This window comes from Mesoplodon bidens (genome assembly GCF_964165515.1).
Source record: "Mesoplodon bidens genome assembly, chromosome: 4".
In the NCBI taxonomy this organism is placed as follows: Eukaryota; Metazoa; Chordata; class Mammalia; order Artiodactyla; family Ziphiidae; genus Mesoplodon; species Mesoplodon bidens.
Genome location: NC_138160.1, coordinates 4,875,844 through 4,890,826, shown reverse-complemented (window position 1 = coordinate 4,890,826; position 14,983 = coordinate 4,875,844).

Sequence of the window (14,983 nt, the reverse complement as noted above, 5' to 3'; positions counted from 1 at the left end):
GTGAATAGTGCTTCAAAGATAAGTCAGACAAATATCATATGATATCACTTATATGTGGAATCTAAAAAAAGGGTACAAATGAACTTATCTACAAAACAGAAATAGAGTCACAGATGTAGAAAATAAACTTATGGTTACCAGGGGGAAAGGAGGGAGGGGAGGGATAAACTGGGAGATTCGGACTGACATATACACACTACTATATATAAAATAGATAACTAATAAGGACCTACCGTGCAGCACAGGGAACTCTACTCAATGCTCTGTAATGACCTATATAGGAAAAGAATCTAAGAAAGAGTGGACATATGTATATGTATAACTGAACCACTTTGCTGTACACCTGAAACTAACACAACATTGTATATCAGCTATACCTCAATAAATTTTTTTTAAAAAACAAACACACACGCTTTTTCCCACTTTCAACAAGATTATAATATCAAGGAATTTAAGAAACAACACTTAAGTACCTGATTTTTAGAGTGGAATTAGGAAACTGAGGGTCAGGAAGGTTGAGCAGCCTGCCGTAGGCTGCTGAGCAGCAGAGCTGGGATTTGAAATCGGGGGTCAGGGGTCAGGGGCAAGTTGGAACCAGAGCCTGGGTCTAGGGTCTCCTTTACCAGGAAGCCACATCATGTGTGTATACAAGGTGGAGAGATTTTCTGTAAGGGACCAGATATTTAGGCTTTACGGCTGTTTGGTCTCTATCACACGACTCAAGTCTGCTGACAGCCACAGAGAGTAGTAAACAAACAGCCTGGTGGCTGAGTTCCAGCAAAATAAAAGCAGCAGGTGGACCCGGTTTGGCCCAAGGGCCTAGTTCACTGAGCCCTGGTCTAGGCAACGATATCATTGATGGTTTGTTTTATGAAACCCCCTTGAACCCTGAGTTAGTGCTGAGTCATGGCATGGCTCCTGTGGAAACATGGAGCCAGGCTCCTGCACGTCTCTGGCCACACATTTTTGTGAACCGCTCAATACAGAACCTGGTTTTATGTGTGTTTCTGTTTGAAGACACTTGTTTAATGTATAGTTGAGTTATTAACATTGAACTCATGCCAGCATCTCTGTAGCTCATGATTGAGTAAAGCTCATCTAGCACATGTATTTTCCCCAAAAGGCACATCACAGCCTTCTTGTCCTTAGGACCCTGGGCAGCATTTCAGCATGATGTTTGAGGGCAATTTTAAACAGTAAAGTCATCAACGAGAAGCACAAAAATGAGAAAAATGTGTCACTAAATAGACTGTGAAAAGGACGCTTGTTTACAGGGTGAGGGCCGAGACCAGGAGGCAGAGTCCCTTGGTTCCCCCTCAGCTGGGACCGTGTGTGTCAGGAACTCACATTTCCCACTGCTCTGGGCACATCGGCCAATGACCAGAAAAGCACCAAGAGTATTGATTTGGGGTTACAGATCAATGTTAGCAAGTGGGTGAATGCACAAATATGGAATCCGCAAATACTGAGGACCAGCTGTGCATGATGTTGGTAACCAGGTTACCTTCACAACGAGAGATGTGGTATTTGACATGCTTGGTGACCGTATGACGCTGACATCACCAATGAGAACGGACCCTGTTCTTGCAGAACTGATGCCCGCCTGACCCTGAACAGCTGTAGGGAACACCAGTACTTCTACCAGCTGAATGCCAGTTTCCCCACTAGAAAAGCATCAGTGGATGGCTGGTGCTGGCCAGGCCCCACCCACAGCACCTGTCAGCATCAATGGTGGGAATCTACAGTTCTGCAGATCAGAGTATTATGACACGGTGCTCAGAGGAATAGCATGTAAGTAGCCATATTATCCACAGAACTGGGATACTAAAAGCCCTGCCCAGGCTGGAGCAGTGGCCCATGTCCCACACGATGCCTGTGAAGCCTGGTGCTAGCACAGGGCCCGAGGTGGGGATCGGGGGAACTTCATACATATCAACCAGACAAGTGACCAAGCTTGGGCCCCCAAGGCCTGGTGTCCTGGATAAGTGACCCACGGTTCTAGTGTGATGTGGCCTTGGGCAGGCTACTTAGCCTTCCTGTGCCTCGGTTTCCTGACCTAAGAGTAGCAACCTCACGGGAGCTTTGGGAGAACCAGAGTTGTCGTCTCTTCTCATCCTGTAAAATCCCGATAAGATGAACTATGTCTGTGCCTCTGGATCTCTCTATCTTGTTCCATTTCACACTCAGAAGGCAAACCTGGAGCACTGTGTCCAGTTATGGATCCCACATAGTAGAAGACAAACTAAAGAGATGCCGTTCATGACGATACAGATGGACCCGGAAGATATTAAGTGAAATAAGCCAGACACAGGAAAACAAATACTATATGACGTCACTGATATTGAGAACTTCATAAAGTCAAAGTCATAGAAGCAGAGAGTAGGAAGGTGGTTGCTGAGGCCTGGAGGGGAGGGGCGAATGGGGAGACACTGATCAAAGCGTACAAAGTTCCAGTTATAAGATGAATAAGTCCTAGAGATCCACTGTACAGCATAACGGCTACAGTTAGTGGTACTGTATTGCATACTTAGAAATTTGCCAGGAGGGTAGATCTTATGTTAAGTGTTCTTATCACACACACAAAAATCATATTAGGAAGTAGGAGGAGGAAGAGGAAGAGGAGGAGAAAGAGAAGGGAAGAAAAGAGGGAACTTTGGGAGGTGATGGATACCACCTATTACACTTAGGTGGTGATGATGGTTCCATGGGTGTTTATCTCCAAATTTATCAAGTCATGTCTGCTAAATATGTACAGCTGTTTCTATGTCAATCATACAGCAATAAAGTGCTTAAAGGTACCAACTGTCCAAAGCATAGATGAGAGTGGAAGCTCTATTCTATCTCGCGTGGTTCCAAGCTTCAGAATTCTAGCTGGTTCTGGTGGACAAGGAGATGTAATGGTTGTGTGAGGTATAAACTACAGCAAAGTCAGAAAACAGATTAGAAGAGCTGCTTCTTACAGTGGAATTTGACCCCAGAACAAAATGGCATACAACCGTGCCACACGGTTTGGGGTGAAATTCTCTCCCAAACAGGCAAGGTCCACGAGCCAGGCTCCAAGACAGTTGCTGAGAAGCTTGACGTTTGTCAAAACGAGACGTGCAGAGTTTTCTTGGGGACCTTTCAGAAAGTCCTCACCAAGTGCAAGGGGTCAACAGCTCAGTGACGGGCAGCAGGATGAGCCAGTCAGTTCTAAACGCCACCGGCTGGGCCTTTGTGGCTTTCTGTGCATCAGGTGGTAATGCTGTGACCTTTCCCAAATGTGTTGAAATAGAACTTTGATTAACATATTTGTCCTCCTCGTAGAGACCTTTATATATACAGGGCAATCTGTTTGTTGGGTGAATACTTTGTACTTATTTATTTATTTATTTATAATAAATTTATTTATTTGGGTTTTTTTTTTATTTTTGGCTGCATTGGGTCTTCGTTGCTGCACGGGCTTTCTCTAGTTGCGGCGAACGGGGGCTACTCTTCGTTGCGGTGTGCAGGTTTCTCATTGTCGTGGCTCTTCTTGTTGCAGAAAAAGGGTGCACTGGCTTCAGTAGTTGCAGCACGTTGGCTCAGTACTTGTGGTGCATGGGCTTAGTTGCTCCACGCGGCATGTGGGATCTTCCCGGGCCAGGGCTCGAGCCCATGTTCCCTGTGTTAGCAGGTGGATTCTTAACCACCGCACCACCAGGGTAGCACACTTTGTTCTTATTTGAAGACTATTCTGGATCCATTTCTCCCATATGTTGCAAAATAGTGAAAAGTATCTCCCTGGGAACAGCGGCAGGTCAGGCCCGGGTCAAGAGCAGCTGGAGTCAGTCCTTCCGGACCTGGACAGACCGGAGAAGGGGAGGACACCAGTGGCTCTTATCAGAAGGGCGCCTGCGGGGCCCCGTGGTGGAGGGGCTGGGCTCCCCTTGCTCAGATCCTGTGGCGTCTACACTGGGCAAGGCTCATGCAGAGTGCATGCTCCTCAGATTGCCGTGAGGCTGAGCATGAAGGTCTGGTTGGTTCCACAGAGGGTAGAGCCCAGCCTCCTGAAGTTGGTTCAGGTGAGGCGTTTGCTGTGGACCAAGCTCCCGTGCACACATCGCATCCATAGGATGCTTTCCTCAGAGCCTCTCTCTGCCACTGTCTCCAGGCCCCTCAGCCCTGGCTTTGCTTGAGCCACAAGGCATCTCCTGAGCCTCCTGGGGCCCCCAGCTGCCGGCCCAGAGGAAGCCCTGCTCCAGCACCATCAGCACTGGCCTGAGGCTGAGTGGGTCCCTGCCCTTGTCTCTGGCACTGGTACCACTTCTTCAACCTGTTAAAATGTCAAAGGCTTGGGACCTGGCTCCCGAGCAGCTGTCCCAGAAAAGTGCAGTCCCATTAACTTGGGGGAAAATTTGGTCAACAGGACACAGGAGCACACACTCCCCCTTTTTCCTTCTGCCTGGGGGCTGCTTTGCCTGGAGCCATCCTGCACAGCAGAGCAGGTTCACCTGCTGAGCACCTACCTGGCTGTGGCTCTCCCTGGCACTGCTTCCCTGCTGCTGTGGACTGAATGTGACCCCTGCCCCCCAAATTCATATGTGAGATGGTATTTGGAGATGGAGTCTTTTGGAGGTAATTAGGTTTTCATGAGGTCATGTGGGTGGGGTCCTGTGATGGGATTAGTGTCCTTAAAAGAGGAGACACCAGACCTTACTTCCTCTCTCTCTCTCTCTCTCTCTGTCACATGAGGACCCAGCGAGAAGACCACCATCTGCAAACCAGGAAGGGCATGGCCCTTGCCAAATCTGCAGACACCTTGATCTCCAGAACTGTGAGAAATAAAGGTCTGTTGTTTAAGCCCGCCAGTCTGCATTTGTTAAGGAGCAAATGAAAATGGGAGCCCTGGTGTCTCATGCCCCAGTACAGCACCAGCACACAATCCTTTCCCCAGGCTCTGCTTTCTGGGGAATGCAGGGTTGGTTTCAGTTATTCAGTTTTTAAGACAGAGATTAAGAGATCTCTCTCACAGGCTTGTTATGAACATGAAATCAAACATATGGAAGGTAACATGTATTGTGCATTAACTGTTGTTGGATATTGTGCTAAGACTTTCACATTCACAATCTCTCAAACAACCTATGGGGGTCGTCCTATTGTCACCTGTTTCCCAGACGTGGAAAGTGAAGGATTCGAAGAGATATGGCCAAGGTCAAATTGTGGTGAGGTCAGGGGCTGCACAGAACTTTGTACCCAGAGGTCTAGCACAGGGATGGCATCTCCTTACCCACCACCTGCATGATCTGTAATCTGTCCAGGAGGGCGGGCCAACACGTGGAAGGGGTTCACAGACAAGAGCTTCCCTTTCCCTCCATCCGTCTTTACAATTATTATGGAACATTGGCTGTCTTTATTTCAAGATAGTTTTGTGACATGTGGTAATCCCCAAATGTGTGTTTCTAGCTGTGGGGAGAATCATTCCTGCAACATCCCTATAATCACTTGGACCGCATTGGGAATTGAGGTCCAGAAACAACAAAATGAATGGACTGTAGAACATACACCATTAAATCATTCTGCAAGATCCTTAAAACGCATAAGCACCCATCCTGATATTTATTCTTGGAAGCTGGTGGTTGTTTCTGAAACTACTTGCAGCATTTTAATTTGTATTATAATACCAAAACGTTATTCAATTTTATTATATTGGGTTCTTTTTGACTTAACAATTTTACAAGCAACTTTCTGATCCCAGAAAAACAGATAAATTAAAAGTTGGCTGTGGGGACTGAGTCGCACTTGAGTTTGGAGCATGGTGTCCTGTCCACCAACTGCTTCCCTTTCGACCTTAGAGGACATTATTATTGCTCATAGGAAGCCAGCCATGGTGGGCTACTTGCAGATAGTTTGGAACCATTATTGGAGAAATTCACACTCTACATGGTTCCTGGGCAGTTCTTAGGCACACGCCTGGTGCACGCAATCCAACTGATGCTACAGGAGAGAAGCAGGTGATGGGCCTTCAGGCCAGAGCCGAGGGGCCAAGTGCAGGGCCTGGGGGTGGGGGACAGTGGAGGGGCGTGGGCAGGAGGCAGCCTCTTCAGGGCAGGGCAAGAGGAAAGCTGCAAAGAGGGTGAGCTTTGGCTGTGTTGGGAAGATTGGTCCTTGTCCAAGAGACTGACGGGAAGGGAACCCCTGTATATGGAATATGGGGAACAAAGCCAGGGGGATGGAGCACACCCAGCAGCGTGTTCAGTGCAGATGAGTCGGGGTAGGAGTGGGAGGGGACGAGACTGGAGAAGCAACAGGCAAGTGATGGTAGTCTTCCCCTGGTCCCCCCAGACAGTCAACCACAGCGACAGGTAAAACTGAGCAGGTGATTGTAGAGGCAGTGAAGTAAACACACTAATGATGAGCGAGAAAGGACCCAAGGCTCCCTGTGCCTCAACTCTAAGGCGGGGGTGTCAGGCCCCACCTGGGTCCCGTCTGTCTGTGCCTTTGATGAGGAAGGAAGAAAGGAGAAGAGGTGGAGGGGGTAGAGAGGCAGGAGCACGGGCACCTCTGTCGGCGGTCGGTGTGGGGAAGCATCAGGGTCTACGGTGGAATAACGGAAGGTCCTGGTGAGGGCAGCTCCTCCTGGCTTCCTCCGCAAGCCTCCGCCTTACACTCCTGCTCTGGAGCCTGTGGCCTATCCCAGTTTGGATGCAACTGTCTTTTTAACTGTGTGTGCATGACAACCCCACAGCCTCTCATACCCTGAGGATCTCAGGCTGCAGCTGGGATTCATCGTGGGATCTTAGGGTCTGTACTGCGCACCACACACTAGATGGAGGATGCCATGGCTTTCAGAGGCAACCATGTGACCACAGAAAGGACCTTCTGATCTGGGGACACAGAAGCAAAGGGCTTAATATACCCTGAGGGGCAGGATGGGGCGGGGCTGCCCCCTGCCTGCACTGTGTGGTTGTGTGGGTGTGGTCCAGGTGGGATGGACAAAGCGCCCTGTCCCCTTATCCCCTTCATTCTGGGTTTCCCGTCACACTCAAGCAGCTACTCCCACGACAACTATGAGATGCTGACCTTCACCCACCTGCTGAGTTCATGCTACAGCACTCGACAATGGAATGGCCCTCAGCAGAAAGAGGTACATTGTGATTAAAAAGCCCACAAACACCAGGAGAAAAGATTGTGGTTTAACAATTTTGCATCTGACCACTATTTTTCATGGGGGAAATAATGAACAGGTACATCAGGATGAATTATGTGGTGAGCAGTGCAACACCCCATTCCAGGGATTCTGGATTCAGAAATATGAATGTCCCTGTCCCCAAACATGCCAGCTGGAAGACACCCTCATCAATCACTTCAAGAATGCTTCCTTCCAAATAAATGACCTTCCACATTGGGCCACCTGCTTCCTCTGACTCAGGATGCTGGGCTGGGGCGGAGGGAAATACAGCTGGTGTGTTAGTCTGGGTTCTCCGGAGACACAGAGAATAGGACATATACGTCAGGGAATGTGGCTCAGTGTCTCTGGAGGACGGTGATATGATGAATGTATGGACAGGTAGACAGATAAGTATGATTATAATCTCTCTATACATATCTCTGGATATATAGATATATGTAGAGATATCTATATAAAATATCTATATATTTACATATGTCTATATATAATCTATACCTCTAGCTATACATATATAGAGATAGAGAGAGGGATTTATTTTAAGGAATTGTCTCACATGATTCTGCGGGCCAGAAAGTCTGAAGACCATGGATCAGGCTGGGAATTCAGGTAAGATTTGCCACAGCAGTCTCGAGTCTGAACTCCCCAGGGCTGCAGGCTGGAATGTAAGTCAGGGTTTCTGTGTTGCCAGCTTGAGGCAGAATAGCTTCTTCTTTGGGAAACTTCAGTCTATGCTCTTGGGGCTTCAACTGATTGGATGAGGCCCACTCACACTATTGAGGGTAATCTCCTTTATTTAAAGTCAATTAACTGTAGATGTTAATCACATCTAGAAAGTACCTTCACAGCAAGAGGTATACCGGTGTTTGACCAAAGAAACAGCACAGCCTAGCTAAGCTGACACCTACAGTAAACAACCCCAGCTGGCGTCTAGTCTCTTCTTTCTGGAACTCCATCAGGATGAACAGTCATCTTTTCCCAGAGAGCAACCATGCTGCTGGGTCAGCTACCTCGCTGTCCATGGACCGGAGAGAGCCGCAGTGGTAGGAGATCACAGAGGGAGGAGCATGGTTTCTTTCTTTCCCTCTAGAAATTTCCTTGTGAAGGCAACTTCAGGTTTCAGGTCTGCTCTCTCAGCCAGGGGGTGGCAAAATGATCCAAATTCACACAAGGAAACCATTTTTTGAATATAACTTACACACATGGACATGCTCAGATATCAAGTAGACTATTCCATGAGGTTCTATGAACATTACGAAGGCACAGAGCGCTTTCACCAGCACACATCTGCTGCCTTGCCTTCCCAGTCCCTCCCTCCCACCCAGAAACCAAGGGTCTCTTGCTTCTTCTAGACATCTATACCTATTGAATTATACAGTATGTGCTTTTCTGTTTGGCTTATTCCAGTCATTCTATTATTCTGAGAGTTACGCCTGTTACATGCTTATCAGCCATCTATTACTTTTTATAAAATTTTCACTGAGTACTAATCAACTGTATGAACAAGCAGAGCTTATCCATTCTGTTGATCAACAGTCCACGTTTGATGGTTATAAAAGTCTTATGAGAGGTTTTGCATGGACATACATACACATTTATTTTGCACACACACCAGGAGTGGAATTACTAGGTCATAGAAGTAGATGTAACACTTCGAGAAACTGACACTTTGACAAAATGGCTGTATGTTTCACAGTCCCACCAACATGTGCAGGGTCTGACTGCCCCAGAGCTGTTTGCTGTGGTCAACCTTGTACATTTTACACATTCTAATGGAGCATGTGGTAACACCTTATTGGGTTTTTAATGTACATTTTCTTGGTGATTAATGAAGTTGAACAGTTTTTCATGTGCTTATCGACCACTTATATACCTTCTTTTGTGAAGTGCCTGTGTGCCTTTGCCTCTTAAAATTGGGCTGTCTCCTTGTTATTGAATTTCAGGAGTTCTTTATATATTCTGGATACAAATACTTTGTTTTATGAACATATTCTCACAGTCTGTGACTTGCTTTATTTTATTGATAATGTTTTATGATGAAGAATTTTTGTGTATTTGATGAAGTCTAATTTATCATTTTTGATTTTATGATCACACCTTTTTGTGAGAAGAAATGTATTCTTACCTCAAGGTCACAAATATATTCTTCTATGTTTTTGTTTTGTTTTGTTTTAGGCTTTACATTTAGGTCTATAATTTGTCTCAAATAGGTTGTTGTTTGGAGTGAATTAGCGACTGATGTGGTTTTTTGGTTTTGTGTTTGTTTGTTTGTTCTATTGGACCTCACACAAGCACATTTCAGACTCTGATTTACAAGGTGTTAATATTAGCAACTATAAAATCTTTCCCCAATTTGGCTATTAACACAAGTTTTGACAAGTGGCTTTAATACACCTGGGAGCATTAGGTGACCTCACAAGAGCCAACTTCTCTTCTTGCATTTTTAAGCTTCTCTGCATGGGACCCCTCTGACTTACCAACCATATTTATTTATCACTGTCAGACTCCTGCTGTCAAAAGAGCACTTCTTTTCACTCCTCCTGTGTGTAGCATAGCATGTGTGGCAGTCTCCAGATGGTATTACCTCCCTTGATTTTTTTCTCTCTCTACTTTTTTAAATTATGAAATTTACTATTCACAGGTACATATGTACAATTCCAAGAATACACATTCACACTGATAAGGTCTTTTAAATTTATACAAATTTGTATATTTTTGGTGCTCTTCATTGCTTCCTACAGATTTGGGGTTGAATCTGATATAATTTTTCTTCAGCCTGAAGAAATTATTTTGGTATTTCTTGTAGAGAAGTTCTGATGGGGAGAAATTCTTTTACATTTCATCTCTAAAAATGGATTTATTTTGCCTCCAATTTTTTAAATTAATCTTTTCTTTTTGGGAAAATAGTAGATTCACATGCTATGGTAAGAAATACAGAGATATTTCATACACCCTTTACTCAGTTTCCTCCAATGATAATATCTTACAAAACTGCAGTATAATAACCAAGATATCAGCACTAATGTAATCAAGATACAGACTATTCCGTCACTGTAAGGATCTCTCGTGTTGCTCTTTTTAGTAACTTCTCTCTCCTCTCTGCCTCCATCAGTGACCCTTGGTAACCCTTGGTTTATAATTTTGCCATTTCAAGAATGAAATTATTGGATAGAAAGTTTGAGATTGCTTTATCTTTATTTTTAAAGCTATTTTTGTAAGATATGGAATTCTAGGTTGATGTTTGTGTATGAGTGGAATATGTGTGTGTGTGTGTGTTAGTGTGTGTGCTTTGTATTTTTCCAGATCGGTGTTTCCTGAGCTTTTTGGATTTGTGGGTTGATGTCTTCCATCAATTTTAGACCATTCTCAGCAAATATCTAATTAAATATTTCTTCTTGTTCTCTTTTTTCCTTCTTGGGCTCCAATTACAGATATGTTGGACAATTTGATATCGTCCCATAAATTAAGACACTCTTATCTATTCTGTTTTCTGGGGGTTTTTTGTTTGTTTACTTATTTTTGGTTTGCTTTTTTTTCCCCTTAATTCACCTGTCCTCAAGTTCACTCATTATTTCCTCTGCTGAGTCATTCTGTTATTAAAACCAATAAAATATTTATTTCTGATACTCTATTTCTCATTTCTAGAATTTCTACCTGATTCATTTTTGCAGTTTCTTTGTGTCTTCTGAAATTCACCCTCTCCTTATCCATACTGCACACTTTTTTAAATAGATCATTTAGCATATTTCTAGTTATTTTAAAGCTCCTGTCAAATAATTCCAACATCTGGGCCACTTACAGTTCTACTTCTATTAACTGTTTTCTTTCTTCATCATGAGATGTTAGAACAATAAAGTCTAAAGTAAACAATAGTTCCCTTTAGAAAAGAGTTTTTTCTTGTGTCAGGTCACTGGTTTGGAGTGATGGAGTAAATTTGTTCTATAGTTAAACTGGGTCTGAGCTTTTGGGCAAGTTTAGTTTGTTTCAGTTCACTACTAGCTACAGATATTTTGAGAGTCAGCTCAGAATTTTCCCTTCTGCAATGCTCTAGGTGTGAACGCTACCAAGATTCCCCAAATTTATTCATGTTTTCCACCAGTTTTCCACGCCATGATGGATCTCTCTCTGATTTACAACTCAACTGACAGCTTTGTACATTGTTGGAGAGTTCCCTTTGCTTTCTGGTCCAGCCACAGGCTTTTGGACACTTGTGAAGACTCTGTTCTGCCTGGAATGCCTTGGAGGGATTCCTTTCAGCTTTCCTGTCCCACCTGTAGCTATTGTCAGTGGAAAACCTGAAGTGTTTTGGGGAGTGGAGGATCCTCTCAGGTGTCTTGCTTATGCCCAGACCTTGGCAGCTGAAAATCCAGGATGCCTTTGGCTGACTTATCTCAGTTCTCCCCTCCTTTTGTAGCTGCATCCTCAGCTCTCTGGCTGGTTTAGAAAGACTGTGACTTTGTGGCTTATACATCTTGTTTGGGTTATTGAGAACAAGAGTCTCTTGTCATTTTCTACCTTCTAACCAAAGAGACATCTTCCACATCTCTTACCTTCTGTTTTCTCTCATTTCGTCTCTCTGAGTTGTTTTCTGGGTAATTTTATTCAGAGCAATCTTATACCAATACCTCATCATTTGTAACTAATCTGCTTTTATCCTGTCCTTTGGCTTTGTACTTGGAATACACCTGTGTGTACATATTTGTATCTCTTTGTTTTTAGAAGTTCTATTTTATTCTTCAACAAATCTGCTGCCTCATACATTTTCATAATTTCTTTGTCTTTTGTCATACTTTCACATTCCCCTCTTATTTCTTTAAACATATTAAAAACAATAATTTTATGTATTCTAAACCTGATAAATAAAATATATACAAACTCCATAAATCTGACTTCAAACAGTTTGTGGTTTCTGGAAATTCTCACTCGTGGAGTGGGTTTTTTTCTCATCTGTTTAATAATTTTGCCGGCATGAGTATGAATTCATGCTCCTTGGAACTTTATCTGTGGGGAGTCTTCAAAAACGGGATTTAAAAAGAACTCTTCTCTAATACGGATACGCCTTTGCCTTTTCCAGGTGCTGTAGTACTACTGAATTGGAAGCTCTGTCAACTAATTTGGAGGGATTGAGGCCACATTCCTGCCCACGTTCCCATGAGTACAGGCCTTTGGGTAGAAATTCTCATGCAAGATAGTGTGTGTGTGTGTGTGTGTGTGTGTGTGTGTGTTTCTTCCTGTTCCTCCCATAGCTAGGATGGTGGAGGGGAGGGAGGGCAGGTTTCAATTCCTACCTTCTCCTTCTGTGGACTTTTCCTTGGCTTGACCCGAAGCTTCCTGGGTTGATGGGGTGGGATTGTCAGTGATGTGACCACGTTATTCTGGCCCCAGGCCTTGTCTCTCTTTGACCTTCCTCATGGCCCATAAACCTCAATCTCATTTACCATCCGAGACTGGTTTCCTCCCACCAGGTGCCATCCAGGCTGATGCCCCAGTGATCCCTCCCCCCATGGATTTCTTCCCTGTCCTTTATGACCTTCAGGAGATTCCCTTATTTTCTGCTGGCTCAAATGGACATTATATCTTAAATATTTGATTCAACATTTTTAGTTGTGCTATTTGTCTGCAATTCTGCAGGATTCCCTCTTTATCTTCCATTTCAGCCCTGCTCTCCTGACAATGAATGGGTCTGTTTGCAGTTTCCAGGGGCCCTCAGGAGCCATATTTTGAAAGCACACTTCAGGATTTGGATAAGTGTGGGGAGATGTGTGTCCTTATCGGACAAGGTACCTACACACTCATCTGGATATCCACCATGCAGACCTCCCAAAAGGGAAAGCCTGCTCCTTCCTCAAGCCACTGGCCCATTCTGACTTTAAAAATATCATGTGAAAGTGATTCTCATATTAGGCTTCATTTTGGTAACTGTAAATGTTGACATGAATGTAGATATTGCTAAGTTGAAAAGTAAATGTATCATTACTACAAACTTACTTTTACTGTTTTAAATCTCATACAAGCCCTTATGAGTTAAAGAACAGTGCTTAACACTTATTTCTAATTTTAAGTTAATTGTTTGGCAGAAATATATACTTTTAAATAATGACTAGACATTGTCTGGTGTTAATTGCTCTTGCAGACTTTTGTGAGTAAAAGGTTGAATAAGTCTGTGCAAGCTTAATAATTTAGAAGGGACGTGCATAATCAAAGCTGTAATTACACAGAAATGTTGTGAGATAGTCTGGGGTAAAATCGATCTGATAAAGTAGAAGTAACGGTGAAGTCTTAAAATGTGCTGTTTTCCCTTTCTGCAGAGAAGAAACCTCACATGCGGATACACACAATGGGGCAGTGAACCAGCGGCATGGACGCTGAAAACCAGGTGGGCTCTAGGCTAAAGCCAGAGACCTGGTTTGCATCCCATCTCTGCTGCTGCCAGCTCTGTCCCACCAGGGCCCTGGCACCATGGATCGGGTGAGATGGGTCGTGGTGAAGTCACTGCAGAGACCTCTGTGGGGACGACGCCTGTGTCCTGGGCTGGGGAGCAGGGGAGTGATAGTGCTTCTGCTGCTGGTCAGCTAACTGTCCTGCTCTACCGGCCAGGGTACACCAGCATCTTTCTTCTTCCAGGAGATGCCAAGATGAGGCAGGAGATACATGGGCCCCAGGCTGAGCCACTAGAGTTTGTCCCCTGGGGACAGATACTCCAAGATGAACATAACGTCAGGAGGATAATAGGAAGAGCTGAGCCCTGCCCAGATAAAAGATGAAGACCACATATTCCTCATTCTCGAGGTCAAGGGGACCTTCCCGACTAAACACGTGCAGAAAGACTCCTTGAAGGTCAAAAGGGAAGGGGCACCACCCCATAGTAGGTGACGTCAGCCTTCCCATAGGCCTCTGTGCTGGAATCCATCTTGGCTAAGAGAGCACACGCACACAGGGGAGGACCCTGAGATAAACCACGTACGGACTCAGAACCAGGCAAAGCAAGATGATTGGCCAGAGTAAACCCGGAAGAAATGTCCCATAAACGTGATTCGAACTACCACGAGGGCACGACTCTCTGAGCCCACCCGTGTGAGTCTATTCACAGGTACTCTTTTCCTCCTAATAAACACTTCACTTGTTTCACTACTTTCCATCTCTTTGTGGAAATTCATTTCTACACAGCTGACGGGCCAGGGCCTTGTCACTGGCCACTGTCCCTGGTGGCCTAGTGGCTAGGATTCAGCACTCTCACTGCTGAGGCCTGACTTCAATCTCTGGCCGGGGAACTGAAATCCTGCTTCAAGCCGCTGCAGGCTGAGGCCACCCAAGATCAAAGAGACAACAAAGTGGCCTTAAACCAAGTCTGACCTTTCTGCCATCTTTGTCATGTCTGCTCAGTCTAACATGGTGAAACACATGATCTGGGATGCAGGAAACATGCTTCATCCCTGGACATTGGAGACCTCACGGGATGCTAGAAGCAGCCTCAGGTTCCTACAGTTCTACTTAGTGCTCTTTGCAAGCCCACATCCACAGATGCTGAGGTCACCATGCCTGCCTGAGCCTATGGAGATGGCAGTGCCTGACTTTCAAGCAGGCTCCCAGGAAGTCAGAGATACAATATTCCTCTGTTTTAAAAAAAATAGTAGTTTGTCTTGACAAACTACCAAGTAAAACTTTTAAAAAGTTAATCAAATAAAATTAGTGGCACATAATTGCTTCAATAGTTAACAAAGAATATTGTGATATCCATGTATGAACTTGAACATTTAAAGCAAATTCTCACTCCCCACCCCCCAGAAAAAACCACCCAGATACAACAACAACAAGAAAACAATAAAGGCAAATGCA